The following is a 16,835-nucleotide window of genomic DNA, read 5'->3' on the forward strand; positions in this document are numbered from 1 at the left end:
TTGTGCGGACTGCAGGCCCCATACGTCGTCCCTGATTAGTTTGTGCGGACTGCAGGTCCCATACGTCGTCCCTGATTAGTTTGTGCAGACTGCAGGCCCCATACCCTCAACGTCCCTGATTAGTTAGTGCGGACTGCAGGCCTCATACGTCGTCCCTGATTAGTTTGTGCGGACTGCAGGCCTCATACGCTCAACGTCCCTGATTAGTTTGTGCAGACTGCAGGCCCCATACGCTCAACGTCCCTGATTAGTTAGTGCGGACTGCAGGCCTCATACGTCGTCCCTGATTAGTTTGTGCGGACTGCAGGCCCCATACGCTCAACGTCCCTGATTAGCTTGTGCGGACTGCAGGCCTCATACGTCGTCCCTGATTAGTTTGTGCAGACTGCAGGCCCCATACGCTCAACGTCCCTGATTAGTTTGTGCGGACTGCAGGCCTCATACGCTCAACGTCCCTGATTAGTTTGTGCGGACTGCAGGCCTCATACGCTCAACGTCCCTGATTAGTTTGTGCAGACTGCAGGCCCCATACGCTCAACGTCCCTGATTAGTTTGTGCGGACTGCAGGCCTCATACGTCGTCCCTGATTAGTTTGTGCGGACTGCAGGCCCCATACGCTCAACGTCCCTGATTAGTTTGTGCGGACTGCAGGCCTCATACGCTCAACGTCCCTGATTAGTTTGTGCAGACTGCAGGCCCCATACGCTCAACGTCCCTGATTAGTTTGTGCGGACTGCAGGCCTCATACGTCGTCCCTGATTAGTTTGTGCGGACTGCAGGCCCCATACGCTCAACGTCCCTGATTAGTTTGTGCGGACTGCAGGCCTCATACGCTCAACGTCCCTGATTAGTTTGTGCAGACTGCAGGCCCCATACCCTCAACGTCCCTGATTAGTTTGTGCGGACTGCAGGCCCCATACCCTCAACGTCCCTGATTAGTTTGTGCAGACTGCAGGCCCCATACGCTCAAGCATTAAGCCCTGTTTTCCCAGAGCGAGGCATACATTAAAATTAGGCTTTGAACAATTGTGAAGATTGAACAGACGTTGGAGTGATACTTGTTGTAAGAAGACTTTGTTTAACCAAGGTGCGGAAAGCACAGAAATTGGTTTGATTCTGAGACCGACTAAAACATCGATTCTTTTTATCTTAATTTTAATCGGCATACCAAAGGTTTCATTAAATTTTATGCTTTCATGAATTTTGAGTGAAGACATGGTTTAAACCTTTGTAAAGTTTATTATGCAACATATTTTGGGATTAGAGATTGCAACCTATGTTCGAATTAAGATCTATTGTGTTACTATACAATATTTATTGTTGTGAATTATGCTTGACATTTTCAAATACATTACTCTAACCAAAATGCTCACCTTTTCGATCGAATAGCACAAATATTATTTTTGTCAGTTATTTAAACAATACATGTACTTAGCATGTCATTAAAAATACACAAAATACGCATCTGCATTTAGGTCTGATTAAACCCGATAAATAAGATGGGTCAGTATCTGTATCAAATTTCATTACAACACATTAGCGCTGGTAAAAACGATTAATAGAGTTAGCTTTAAGTAAATATTAATGTAACACCTTTAGAGTTGGACATTCTTAAATTCATAGGATATAACTTTAAAGAGTAGGCCCGCATAGTTCTAGAAACTCTATCTTACAGTGCGCGGGTCCATGGCAATAAGTAACGACTCGCCAATTGGTTTATAATTACGTACAAAACAGGTGGTGAACAATTGTTTAACTGAGCAATGCTGGCCGGGCCATTATGTTGACGCGCGTGTTGCGATATTATAAAAAATATGATCTTTAACATTTCGACAAGAAATCTATTTGATGACCGGTATAAACATGTAACACGAGGAAAGAGTTTAGACTAATAATCTTTATGTGTGTATTCATCCCGATGACTGAGCAAGACCACTATTGTTTCTTTAGAAGTTATCTGCAAATAGGCACGCGCGTACAATAATTTGAGGACGATAAACATTAAATTTTAAACAGACCACAGCAAATTGAAAAGATATCCGTCGCACATTAAACAAAAACTATAAAATGATTTTTTTTATTCATTTGGTTGAGCCAATATATTTAAAGTCATAGACTGTTCAATTTTCGGTTAGCAGTTAATGTCACAAAGTGTCAGCCTAAATCTTTCTGGTAGCTTTCTGGTCCTTTCTTGTTTTACATGCACATTATTTGGTGAAATATAAAGCTGTAAAATAAACACACAAAAATTGGTCACCCGCTCCATTTTTAGTTGTGAGCGTTAGCTCACGACTAAATTTACAGAGCATGTTTTGCAAATCAGTATGTGCTTAGAAGCCTTAGCTACGCTAAGAATTGTAACTCCCTATGCTAGGAACGATTACCGCTGCCTGTCTGCACTGCAGACGACAAATGCTTAGGAGCGTCTGCATCTACTACTGCAGTGAGTGTATTTACCAGCTTGTAAGACGACATTGGCCAGTCTGGTGTTTATCATTGAAATCTGTACATATTGGCTGCTTTCAGGGAAAACGGGGCTTAATGCATGTCAAATAAGATTAGCTTGTGCACACTGATTAGCCTGTGCAATGCGCACAAGCTAATCAAGGACGACAACAGCGAACAACTTTAGTGACTTCAGCGCTTTGATTTAAATTGCTGAGAATCTAATCATAACTTTTTTTCATACTTACAAATACAATTACGTTTAATTGATTATTCAATGGTTAAGATACATCAGAGCAACATAATTACAACAGTTTGAAGCAAGATGAAATAAGCACAAGCATAAACTAAATCCCATCTTGTTGACAAGATTCCAGTGCCGAGCAGAATTATAACATAACATTACATGTACATGTATAATTGTTATATTTGTTTATGTTTTATGTGTTTTTGTTTACTTCAACGACGCTGTAAATAAATAAATACAAATATAATACAAATACATAGCATTAATATAGCGCAAAAGTTATTTACATATTCTTTTACGCTTCACAATACAAATTCCGCATAAAGACGAACATTTGTAGACAATATACATTTATGTTCAATAACTTTAAAAACAATCCGAATTTACTATTATAGTTTGTTGTGTTTTTTAATCGGACTTGATATTAATTCGACTGGTACGTTCATTAATTGCAAAATTGTCCAAACAAATGTGTTGTCAGCCTTGATATGATCTTAACCCATTACCACTTAGATTCGTATTTTTACGCATTTGTTGTCCCTTAGAAAGTTAAATTTAATTAAAAACCTTTCTTAATAAATTCAAGTTTTAAAGGCTTCATTTCCAACACTTAGATACTGATGAGTAGCAAACAGCATACTACCTACACAGACTGCAAGTTACTTTCATTGTTTGATTTCTAGATTAAAATATCTAATAAATTATGCATGAATTACAAGTGTTTGTCAGACTCATATTTTAGTGATATACCATGGTTATTTTTTCGTTAACTTTTCATATGCGTGCTTTATAAGGTGTATTAAGGTGACGCATGACTTAAACATCGAGACATTCATATGGCAAATGATTGTATCATTTATCTGAATTTTTGGGGAATTTTCATTTCTACTTATTTTTTTATAGGATCTGGAGGAATATTTGTGTGCATCAATTTATACTACTTTAATAAGATATGTTAAATCATTTGTTCATAATGTTGACATTGTTTTAATAGTATCACCAAACAAACGAAATATTAAAAAATAGAGCGTCTTGACAGATATCACTAAATGAGTGAATTCTCGACATAATAGAAATGAGCCGTGCTTCGTAAAAAGGGGGTTAAAAGCATGTATATTCCGCACAGGCTAATCAGGGACGACACTTTCCGCATAGACTAAATTTTTGCTAAGAAGATACTTTCTTTAAACGTAAAATATCATAAAAGCGGAAAGTGCCGTCCCTGATTATTCTGTGCGGACTACACAGGCTAATCTGGGACGACACTTAACGCACATGCATTAAACCCTCTTTTCACAGAGCGAGACTCAAATATTTGAACAACGGGTAATGGTTGACAGTGAATGCATGATTGCGTCAATAGATTGCAGTGCGAGAATGTATAAAACATGTGCGTGAATGAGAAAATGTGTACGTTAGTTCCTGAAATGATGAGTGAATAAGTGAGTACACGAGACCAGGATCATGTGTACACGTGTCCAAATTTAACGGGAGATATTTCGAGCAATTTAAATACCATTTAAGAGTCAATTATAGGGGTATTCCACTACGACCCGATTCCCCACGATTTGTCCCGATTTCCAATATTGTGAGGTTGGAGACATTCGTAGCTCAATCGACGAAGGTCTTAACTCATTCGTAGCTAGTCGTGGGCCGGTCGTAAGTGATTCCTCAAACTCGTGAGCTCCCGAAAAATCGTGGCCAGCTTTTTAACGTGTTAAAAATTTGTCCAGGACCTCCAAGACTGAATTTAATCGCAGTTGACTCGTAACAGCGTCGTAGTGCGTTCTTTGGTGTCGTAATGGAATCGCAGGTAATTCGTGACTCAATCGGGAAATCGGTGATCACGCAATCTGTCTACGAATCAGCTACGACTTTGTCAAGACTCTCACGAGTTCACCCCGAGTGAGTTGCGAGCCCGCTAAGATTCTCGCGATTTAGTTACGAAACAGTTACAATTTTCGGAGAATGGGTGTGGTATATAAACAGAGCTTCTCGGTTTTTTTTTTCATTCAGTTGTTAGCCTTCTCGTCGGTGTAAGCCATGGTCTAACCCACCAACTAAGTGCCGCTCGCATTCTCCTCCTTCTTATTATTCCTCTTGCCATCAACACGTGGTGTTGATTTTCAAGCTCTAGTGCAAATACTACAGCTGCTCTTCGTCGAACTTCCATTTTTGATTTCTTACACATGTACATTTACCCAGAAGTTTGTAGGTCACATTGTAAAGAATGATCAATATCAATAGATATTGGCGCCTAATTCATGTGTCCGTTCGGTGAGGTCCTAGGTTAGTCGTAACCGATCTGCATCGTTCGTAGTACAGTCGCAGTGGATTCTTACACATCGTAGTGAAGTCGTGACCCTATTCGCAAGATTTCAACCGAACCCCACGATTCGTCGTAACTCAATCGTACCAGTGTCGTAACTCAATCGTAGACTGTCACGAGCCAATAAATGTGATAAATCGTAACGAATCGTGGGCTTGTTTTCGTAGTGGAATAGGGCCATAAGACAATGAGAATAGTTGTCCTTGAATATAAAATGAAGGTCGCGATAAGCACGCAGTATCGAGCAGCAGATGAACAGAGGGGCTATTCCAGCTATCACTTTTCGACAGTTTTAATGAAACAAACGATTTATTTCGGATTCCAGGTGATTGAGAATTACATCAAAGTAATAAAATTGTCGTTCTATAACTTCTGCCAATTCAAAACTTACGTTGTTTTATGACACTGTATTTAAGACTTAACGCTTATTGCGCATACCTTATGATATGTGAGTGTTTTTAATGTCAGGTTTCAACCCCTTTTTTCATTCAATCCGTCAAGCCTTCAAATATTACTAATGCATTCCTCATCGTTTGAAGTTTATGATCATCTGAATAACATTGGATGGGTACCGGTAATTTGTGTCCAATACGAAAATAATATTTTTTTATCCATGCATGCGTCGGCTTATCATGTGTTATAAATATGTCGTTTACTTTAACCCATGTTTGCCTAGCGTCTAGAAAAAAGGCCTTGGCAATCAGCGTAGACCCAGATGAGACGCCGCATGATGCGGCGTCTCATCTGGGTCTGCGCTGTTTGCTTAAAGGAATTTCTGTAAAAAATATTCTAAATATAGACACAAATATAATAGACATCCCTAATTTTGGAAATAAATAGATCCAATTAAGAAGAATGGGAGAGTCCTGGGCATAAATGGGTTAATATATGCGAGTACGGTAAGTAATAAACGGATATATCATGTCTAACGAATAATTTAACAAAGAACGTATCCGTCACCACTTTTGTTGTATTGCCTTTTATTGAAACTTTTCTTGAGATTGAATTGTTTGTATTTCGAGTCATGTTGTAAGTACTTGTTGCAAAAATAGAAACAGGTGGTTGCTTTTCAATTTATTTAGAACATATTAAGTTATTTAACGGAAAGCAATTATGTTATATTGATAACTTATACAAAGACCTTACATGGGATTGAATATATGTTCATAGTGGAAAAAATGTAGACCCCGAACCGCCATGAAAACGTAGACCCGACCCTCCTTGAAAACGCAAACCTCGACCCGCCAGAAAACGTAGTCCCGACCCGCCATAAAAACGTTGACCCGACCGCCATGAAAACGTAGTCCCGACCCGCCATGAAAACGTAGACCCCGATCCGCCATGTTAATGTAGACCCCGACCCGCCATGAAAACGTAGACCTCGACCAGCCATGAAAACGTAGACCCCAACCCGTCATAAAAACGTAGTCCCGACCCCCCATGAAAACGTAGTGCCAACCCCCATGAAATCGTAGACCCCGACCCGCCATGCAATCGTTGTCCCGGACCCGCCATTAAAAAGTAGACCCCAAACCGCCATGAAAACGTAGACCAGTCCCGCCATAAAAACGTAGACCAGTCCCGCCATGAAAACGTAGACTAGTCCCGCCATGAAAACGACATTCTGAGAAAACCGGGTTCAATGCAATAGCGTTAAGTATCTTCCCACATTGGTTCTGGACGACACTTACCGCTCTTATGGAATTTTTGTTGTGCTTTAAGGTAGTCTTTTCATACCGAAAATCCGGTCTAGGCGAAAAGTGTCGCTTATGATAAGCCGGTGCTAACACACAATTGCATTAAGCCCATTTATCCCAAAGCAAGGCTCATTTCGCTTCGAGCAATTACGAGGAGTGAACAGACATTGGGTTTATCCTTGTGATAACATCGCTGTAGTTGACCTAGTTGTGGAAGTGGTTTATCCTTGTGATAACATCGCTGTATTTGACCTAGTTGTGGAAGGGGTTTATCCTTGTGATAACATCGCTGTATTTGACCTAGTTGTGGAAGGGTAAGAAGTTGGTTTGATCCCGACCTAAACACCGGTTGGTTTGCACATACGTGGTTGATGTTTACATGACAATTTTAGAAGTATTGTCGTAATTGACATACCAAATGTTCAATGATATATAATGCCTGACAGTTGAGCATAAATACATGTTTTAAAAAATAATGGGTAAGAGTTTATTGTGCAACGTATTTTTAATTTATCCATTACATCTAATCGTACACGAGGTTACAATTAGGAAATGATGTTCACTTCATACTACTGAAAGTTTGCTCGAATGAATATCTTTTTTGTTAATATTCAAGATTATATTACCTAAACATAAATATTAGTACGAACAAAATTTTCTCCATCTATATACAGATCAAATCTAGTCCGTTATTTATATGTTTGCATTTTGAAGCAATAATAAGCATTTTAATTTACAATTAATCATGCCGATGCATTTTTACGCCGTCACCACAGGTGCGAACTTGTAGATTTTGAGTTATCTGTTCACGCAGTCTATTATTTTAGTTCGTAAGTCATTGCATTCCGTTATGTAAGTTATCGGTATCTTTGATCTTTGTTCGAAATGATGTATTTTATATTTTACTTCAAACGCATGCTGTTAATGTATATTTTTATTTATGACGATGAGCTTTATATGCTTAAGTCTAATAAAAAATAAATATTCTGGTATCTTTCTAAATAAAATTTGATATTATTTTCCTGTTTGTCTCATATTCAGGTATAACGTATGTTTCACACACAATAAGCACTTGAAGTACAGTGTCGCAGAAAAACGATGCACAAAGAGATGCAAACATTGTGTCAGTTATTGTATTTAATTTTATTATTCATAAGTGCTGTTTTATAAATATAGTTAGCGTTAAGTATACCTAAACGTATCACAAGTTGAATGCGACATTCTTAAATTTATCGGATATAACTTTAAAGAGTAGGCCCGAGTACTAATTGAAACTCTACCCTACTGTGCGCGGGTTCAGGGCAATAAGTAACGACTCGCTAATTTGTTTGTAATTTCAAAACAGGTGGTAAACAAATGTTTAACTGAGAAATGCTGGCCGGGCCATTATGTTGACGCGCGTGTTGTAATATTATACAAATATGATCTTTTACATTTTTGTGAAACCACAGGGCCCGATAATCAGATATTTAATATTTGGTATGTAGCCTCGTGTTTTTTTTTTAATTACTTACAAAAATATTTGTTCTCACGAAAGACTGTGGTTAAAACCACTGTTAATCTGCCCTCTACACGATTTTCTTTCAAACATGCAAATTCGTTAAAACTAAATTGGGTAACTTTTTAAGAACTTTACAAATATTACATTAGGCGTAGATCGGAACGGAATTCTTCGTCACACATTTCTATTTTGACTGCCTCTAATTTATACAGAACGTGGTGAATGAGTGCGAAAGAGTATGGTGCGGTCAGATGAAATGATTTCAGTAAGTATTGTCGAGTGTATCCATCAACGTCTGAGTGTAGTAAAAAAAGCAGACCTACGCCAATGACCAATACTACATATTGTACAGTGATTGTAAAGCACACGGGAAAATGCATTCCACTAAAAGACAGTCTGCTAGTTGAAATTAGTCGCCTGAGTGTGACTTAGAACTGTACACATTCAATATAAATTTGTTGGTGTTTGAATTTTTAATGTCAGATACGCTGTAAAAGTATAGATTATAATTATATAATAAATGAAATGACATGGAAAATCGATAGCAAATCTTTATTTGTGACAAAATATTTAATGTATTTTTCTGTTTTTAATTTATTTTTTTAGGTATGTGAAGTTGGCTGTTAGATGTTAGCTGTTCATCAGATGTTTAAAACAGAAATGCACAGCTGTGCATTGGGTGTTAATCAGATGTTTAAAACAGAAATGCACAGCTGTGCATTGGGTGTTAATCAGATGTTTAAAGTAGAAATGTACAGCTGTGCATTGGATGTTCGTCGGATGTTTAAAATACAAATGCACAGCTGTGCATTGGGTGTTCATCAGATATTTAAAAAAGAAATTCACAGCTGTGCATTGGGTGTTCGTCAGATGTTTAAATTAGAAAGGCATAGATGTGCATTAGGTGTTCGTCAGATGTTTACAATTTAAATACACAGCTGTGCATTGGGTGTTCATCAGATGTTTAATATATAAATGAATAGCTGTGCAGATGTTAAAATAGAAACGCAAAGCTGTGCATTGGATATTCGTCATATGTTTAAATACAAATGCACAGCTGTGCATTGGGTGTTCATCAGATGTTTAAAACAGAAATGCACAGCGGTGCATAGGGTGTTAATCAGATGTTAAAATAGAAATGCACAGCTTTGTATTGGGTGTTCGTCAGATGTTTAAAATACAAATGCACAGCTGTGCATTTAATGTTCGGCAGATGTTCAAAATACAATTCCACAGCTCTGCATTGGGTGTTCATCAGATGTTTAATATATAAATGAATAGCTGTGCATTGGATGTTCGTCAGATGTTTAAAAAAGAAATACATAGCTGTGTATTGGGTGTCCGTCAGATGTTTAATATAGAAATGCATAGCGGTGCATTGGGTGTTTATCAGATGTTTAAAATAGAAATACATAGCTGTGCATTGGGTGTCCGTCAGATGTTAAAATAGAAACGCAAAGTTGTGCATTGGGTGATCGTCAGATGTTAAAAATTTAAATGCACAGCTGTGCATTGGGTGTTCGTCAGATGTTTAAAAAAGATATGCACAGCTGTGCATTGGGTGTCCTTTAGATGTTTAAAATAGAAATGCATAGCTGCGCATCGGGTGTTCATCAGATGTTTAAAAAAGAAATGCACAGCTGTGCATTGGGTGTTCGTCAGATGTTTAAATTAGAAATGCATAGCTGTGCATTGTGTGTTCTTCAGATGTTTACAATTTAAATGCACAGCTATGCATTGGGTGTTCATCAGATGTTTAATATATAAATGCATAGCTGCACATCGGGTGTACGGCAGAAGTTTAAAGTAGAAATGCACAGCTGTGCATTGGGTGTTAATCAGATGTTTAAAATAGAAATGTACAGCTGTGCATTGGATGTTCGTCGGATGTTTAAAATACAAATGCACAGCTGTGCATTGGGTGTTCATCAGATATTTAAAAAAGAATTGCACAGCTGTGCATTGGGTGTTCGTCAGATGTTTAAATTAGAAATGCATAGCTGTGAATTGGGTGTTCGTCAAATGTTTACAATTTAAATGCACAGCTGTGCATTGGGTGTTTATCAGATGTTTAATATATAAATGCATAGCTGTGCATTGTGTGTTCGTCATATGTTTAATATATAAATGCATAGCTGTGCATTACGCGTTTGTCAGATGTTTAAAATAGAAATGCACAGCTATGCATAGGGTGTTAATCAGATGTTTAAAACAGAAATGCACAGCTGTGTTTTGGGTGTTAATCAGATGTTTAAATTAGAAATGCATAGCTGTGCATTAGGTGTTCGTCAGATGTTTACAATTTAAATGCACAGCTGTGCGTTGGGTGTTCATCAGATGTTTTATATATAAATGAATAGCTGTGCATTGGGTGTTCGTCAGATGTTTAAAATAGAAATGCATAGCTGCGCATCGGGTGATCGGCAGAAGTTTAAAATAAATGCACAGCTGTGCATTGGGTGTTCATCAGATGTTTAAAACAGAAATGCACAGCTGTGCATTGGGTGTTAATCAGATGTTTAAAGAAGAAATGTACAGCTGTGCATTGGATGTTCGTCGGATGTTTAAAATACAAATGCACAGCTGTGCATTGGGTGTTCATCAGATATTTAAAAAAGAAATTCACAGCTGTGCATTGGGTGTTCGTCAGATGTTTAATTAGAAATGCATAGCTGTGCATTAGGTGTTCGTCAGATGTTTACAATTTAAATGCACAGCTGTGCATTGGGTGTTCATCAGATGTTTAAAGGGGCCTTTTCACAGATTTTGGCATTTTTTAACTTATTCATTAAATGCTTTATATCGATAAATGTAAACATTGGATCGTAAAAGCTCCAGTAAAAAATCAAGAATAAAATTAAAAAAAGGAAAAGAACATTGCCCGGACCAGGTTTCGAACCAGTGACCCCTGGAGTCCTGCCAGAGTACTGAAGTAAAAACGCTCTAGCCTACTGAGCTATTCCGCCGAGTACATACATGTGAAGTATTTTATACCTTATATAAGCAATCTTCGTAGTTTCACAAAATTTAACGACAAAAACAGAACTCTCCAAATTATTCAATCGTTTCGCGTTGCAACGCTTTATAATTTTTAGGTTTTAAAATCGTCAAAAGATGCATATAATGGCTATATTAGACCATGGTAAATGTTCAGTATTACTGTTTCCTCACAAATATCATAACTAAAACGAAAATTTGCGAATCTGAAACAACTTTTTTCAATTTTGTCAATTTACCAAAGCGTGAAAAGATCCCTTTAATATATAAATGAATAGCTGTGCATTGGGTGTTCGTCAGATGTTTAAATAGAAACGCAAAGCTGTGAATTGGATATTCGTCATATGTTTAAAATACAAATGCACAGCTGTGCATTGGGTGTTCATCAGATGTTTAAAACAGAAATGCACAGCGGTGCATAGGGTGTTAATCAGATGTTAAAATAGAAATGCACAGCTGTGTATTGGGTGTTCGTCAGATGTTTAAAGTACAAATGCACAGCTGTGCATTGAATGTTCGTCAGATGTTCAAAATACAATTCCACAGCTCTGCATTGGGTGTTCATTAGATGTTTAATATATAAATGAATAGCTGTGCATTGGATGTTCGTCAGATGTTTAAAAAAGAAATACATAGCTGTGTATTGGGTGTCCGTCAGATGTTTAATATATAAATGCATAGCTGTGCATTGGGTGTTTATCAGATGTTTAAAATAGAAATACATAGCTGTGCATTAGGTGTCCGTCAGATGTTAAAATAGAAACGCAAAGTTGTGCATTGGGTGTTCGTCAGATGTTTAAAATGTAAATGCACAGCTGTGCATTGGGTGTTCGTCAGATGTTTAAAACAGATATGCACAGCTGTGCATTGGGTGTCCTTAAGATGATTAAACTAGAAATGCATAGCTGCGCATCGGGTGTTCATCAGATGTTTAAAAAAGAAATGCACAGCTGTGCATTGGGTGTTCGTCAGATGTTTAAAATAGAAATGTACAGCTGTGCATTGGATGTTCGTCGGATGTTTAAAATACAAATGCACAGCTGTGCATTGGGTGTTCATCAGATATTTAAAAAAGAAATGCACAGCTGTGCATTGGGTGTCCGTCAGATGTTTTAATTAGAAATGCATAGCTGTGAATTAGGCGTTCGTCAGATGTTTACAATTTAAATGCACAGCTGTGCATTGGGTGTTCATCAGATGTTAAATATATAAATGCATAGCTGTGCATTGTGTGTTCGTCATATGTTTAATGTATAAATGCATAGCTGTGCATTAGGTGTTTGTCAGATGTTTAAAATAGAAATGCACAGCTATGCATAGGGTGTTAATCAGATATTTAAAACAGAAATGCACAGCTGTGTATTGGGTGTTAATCAGATGTTTAAAATAGAAATATACAGATGTGCATTGGATGTTCGTCGGATGTTTAAAATACAAATGCACAGCTGTGCATTGGGTGTTCATCAGATATTTAAAACAGAAATGCACAGCTGTGCATTGGGTGTTCGTCAGATGTTTAAATTAGACATGCATAGCTGTGCATAAGGTGTTCGTCAGATGTTTTCAATTTAAATGCACAGCTGTGCATTGGGTGTTCATCAGATGTTTAATATATAAATGAATAGCTGTACATTGGGTGTTCGTCAGATGTTTAAAATAAAAATGCATAGCTGCGCATCGGGTGATCGGCAGAAGTTTAAAATAAATGCACAGCTGTGCATTGGGTGTTCATCAGATGTTTAAAATAGAAATAAATAGCTGTGAATTGGGTGTCCGTCAGATGTTTATATAAAAACGCGAAGTTGTGCATTGGGTGTTCGTCAGATGTTTAAAATACAAATGCACAGCTGTGCATTGGGTGTTCATCAGGTGTCTAAAATAGAAATGCAAAGCTGTGCATTGGATGTTCGGCAGATGTTTAAAAACAAATGCAAAGCTGTGCATTGGATGTTCGTCAGATGTTTAAATAGAAATGCACAGCTGTGCATTAGGTGTTCGTTAGATGTTCACAATTTAAATGCACAGCTGTTCATTTGGTGTCCATCAGATGTTTAATATATAAATGCATAGCTGTGCATTGGGTGTTCGTCAGATGTTAAGATAGAAATGCATAGCTGCGCATCGGGTGTTCGGCAGAAGTTTAAAATACAAATGCACAGCTGTGCATTGGGTGTCAATCAGATGTTTAATATATAAATGAATAGCTGTGCATTGGATGTTCGTCAGATGTTAAAATACAAATGCACAGCTGTGCATTGGATGTTCGTCAGATGTTAAAATACAAATGCACAGTTGTGCATTGGGTGTTCATCAGATATTTAAAATAGAAATGTATAGCTGCGCATTGGGTATTCGGCAGATGTTAAAAATAGAAATGCACAGCTGTGCTTTAGATGTTCATCAGTTGTTTAAAATAGAAATTCATAAATGCGCATCGGGTGATCGGCAGAAGTTTAAAATAAATGCACAGCTGTGCATTGGGTGTTCATCAGATGTTTAAAATAGAAACGCACAGCTGCGCATTGGATGTTCGGCAGATGTTTATAACAGATATGCACAGCTGTGCATTGGGTGTTCGTCAGATGTTTAAAATAGAAATGAATAGCTGCGCACAGGGTGTTCGGCAGATGAAAATAGAGATGCACAGCTGTGCATTGGGTGTTAATCAGATGTTTAAAATAGAAATGCACTACTGTGCATTAGATGTTCGTCAGATGTTAAAATACAGATGCACAGCTGTGCATTGGATGTTCGTCAGATGTTAAAATACAAATGCACAGCTGTGCATTGGGTGGTCATCAGATGTTTAAAATACAAATGCACAGCTGTGCATTGGATGTTCGGCAGATGTTAAAAATAGAAATGCACAGCTGTGCTTTAGATGTTCGTCAGATGTTTAAAATAGAAATTCATAGCTGCGCATCGGGTGTTCGGCAGAAGCTTAAAATAGAAATGCACAGCTGTCCATTGGGTGTTAAACAGATGTTTAAAATAGAAAAATATAGCTGTGAATTGGGTGTCCGTCAGATGTTAAAAAAGAAACGCACAGCTGTGCATTGGGTGTCCTTTAGATGTTTAAAATAGAAATTCATAGCTGCGCATCGGGTGTTCGGCAGATTAAAATAGAAATGCTCAGCTGTGCATTTGGTGTTAATCAGATGTTTAAAATAGAAATGCACTGCTGTGCATTGGATGTTCGGCAGATGTTTTAAACAGATATGCACAGCTGTGCATTGGTTGTCCTTTAGATGTTTAAAATAGAAATGCATAGCTGCGCATCGGGTGATCGGAAAAAGTTTAAAATAAATGCACAGCTGTGCATTGGGTGTTAATCAGATGTTTAAAATAGAAATACATAGCTGTGAATTGGGTGTCCGTCAGATGTTAATATAGAAACGCAAAGTTGTGCATTGGGTGTTCGTCAGATGTTTAAAATACAAATGCACAGCTGTGCATTGGGTGTTCATCAGATATTTAAAAAAGAAATGCACAGCTGTGCATTGGGTGTCCGTCAGATGTTTTAATTAGAAATGCATAGCTGTGAATTAGGCGTTCGTCAGATGTTTACAATTTAAATGCACAGCTGTTCATTGGGTGTTCATCGGATGTTTAATATAAATGCATAGCTGTGCATTGGGTGTTCGTCAGATGTTAAAATAGAAACGCAAAGCTGGGCATTGGGTGTTCGTCAGATGATTAAAATAACAATGCACAGCTGTTCATTGGGTGTTCGTCAGATGTTAAAATAGAAACGCATAGCCGTGCATTGGGTGATAATCAGATGTTTTAAATAGAAATGCACAGCTGTGCTTTGGATGTTCATCAGATGTTTAAAATACAAATGCACAGCTGTGCCTTGGGTGTTCATCAGATGTTTAAAATACAAATGCATAGCTGTGCATTGGGTGTTCGTCAGATGTTTGAAATAGAAATGCATAGCTAGATCGCGATTTGTAAAATACATTTTGTTGAAAACTCAAACAACACATTCGTGATCGAACTTCTGTATTTTAGATTGTAATTTTAAGTATGTAAGAGAATTTGCATATTGTTTCCCTTAATGATCAAGGTTAAAGGGACCCGTTAAAACGAGCCAGGGTTAATCAGTATTTATTAAATTTAAACGCACATATCACTTTTTTGCCAGAGACCCATGTGTCTGATTATATGATTGCTTTACTGAATCAAGATTTTTCTAATTGGCTTATATTTATCTTCTTTGGGAACAGTATCAGAAAATGAGCGTCTATTTTGAATACAGACCATTGAATTTCGATGTCATTTACTATTCACACGATGAAAATGGTACAACTGTTTGAATATTGAAATGAAAAACAATGCATATTCATTTCTGAATGTTTATGCGCCAAATAATAAAACACTACGAAATTCGTTTCTAAAAAATATTTCAGAATTACTAAACTCTCAGGGCATCAAAGTAATAGGTGGTGATTAAAATGAAATAAACAAAGCCATTGATAGAAAATCTACATCGAACACTTAAATAAATATTAACTCCAACCTTCATAATTGAATTAACAATAATAACTTAACATATACAACAGCAAAACTAAACATTTGGTTTTCAAATTACTTTGTACAGATATGCGTCAGTTTAAAATCCGGTTTAAACTACATGTTCTGACACGGACATGTTTCTTGAACAAGGGCTGTTTGTAAAACATGCATGACCCCCATTTGGGCTGTCCGTTGTAGTGGCAGCCATTGGCACACCCGATGCGCAGCTATGAATTTCTATTTTAAACATCTAAAGGACACCCAATGCACAGCTGTGCGTTTCTTTTTTAACATCTGACGGACACCCAACTCACAGCTATATTTTTCTATTTTAAACATCTGTTTAACACCCAATGGACAGCGGTGCATTTCTATTTTAAGCTTCTGCCGAACACCCGATGCGCAGCTATGAATTTCTATTTTAAACATCTGACGAACATCTAAAGCACAGCTGTGCATTTCTATTTTTAACATCTGCCGAACATCCAATGCACAGCTGTGCATTTGTATTTTAAACATCTGATGAACACCCAATGCACAGCTGTGCATTTGTATTTTAAACATCCGACGAACATCCAATGCACAGCTGTACATTTCTATTTTAAACATCTGATTAACACCCAATGCACAGCTGTCCATTTTTACTTTAAACTTCTGCCGTACACCCGATGTGCAACTATGCATTTATATATTAAACATCTGATGAACACCCAATGCATAGCTGTGCATTTAAATTGTAAACATCTGAAGAACACACAATGCACAGCTATGCATTTCTAATTTAAACATCTGACGAACACCCAATGCACAGCTGTGCATTTCTTTTTTAAACATCTGATGAACACCCGATGCGCAGCTATGCATTTCTAGTTTAAACATCTTAAGAACACCCAATGCACAGCTGTGCATATCTGTTTTAAACATCTGACGAACACCCAATGCACAGCTGTGCATTTAAATTTTAAACATCTGACGAACACCCAATGCACAACTTTGCGTTTCTATTTTAACATCTGACGGACACCTAATGCACAGCTATGTATTTCTATTTTAAACATCTGATATACACCCAATGCACAGCTATGCATTTATATATTAAAC

The 16,835-nt window shown here is 37.5% G+C and overlaps 1 protein-coding gene across 4 annotated transcripts in view; it reads left to right on the forward strand.

The window, feature by feature from the left end:
- Positions 1 to 16,835, forward strand: part of LOC127880290 (ADAMTS-like protein 1) — a 154,138-nt gene that overhangs the window by 67,186 nt on the left and 70,117 nt on the right. The gene's annotated exons all lie outside the window — the stretch shown is intronic.

This window comes from Dreissena polymorpha, chromosome 4, assembly GCF_020536995.1.
Source record: "Dreissena polymorpha isolate Duluth1 chromosome 4, UMN_Dpol_1.0, whole genome shotgun sequence".
Lineage (NCBI taxonomy): Eukaryota > Metazoa > Mollusca > Bivalvia > Myida > Dreissenidae > Dreissena > Dreissena polymorpha.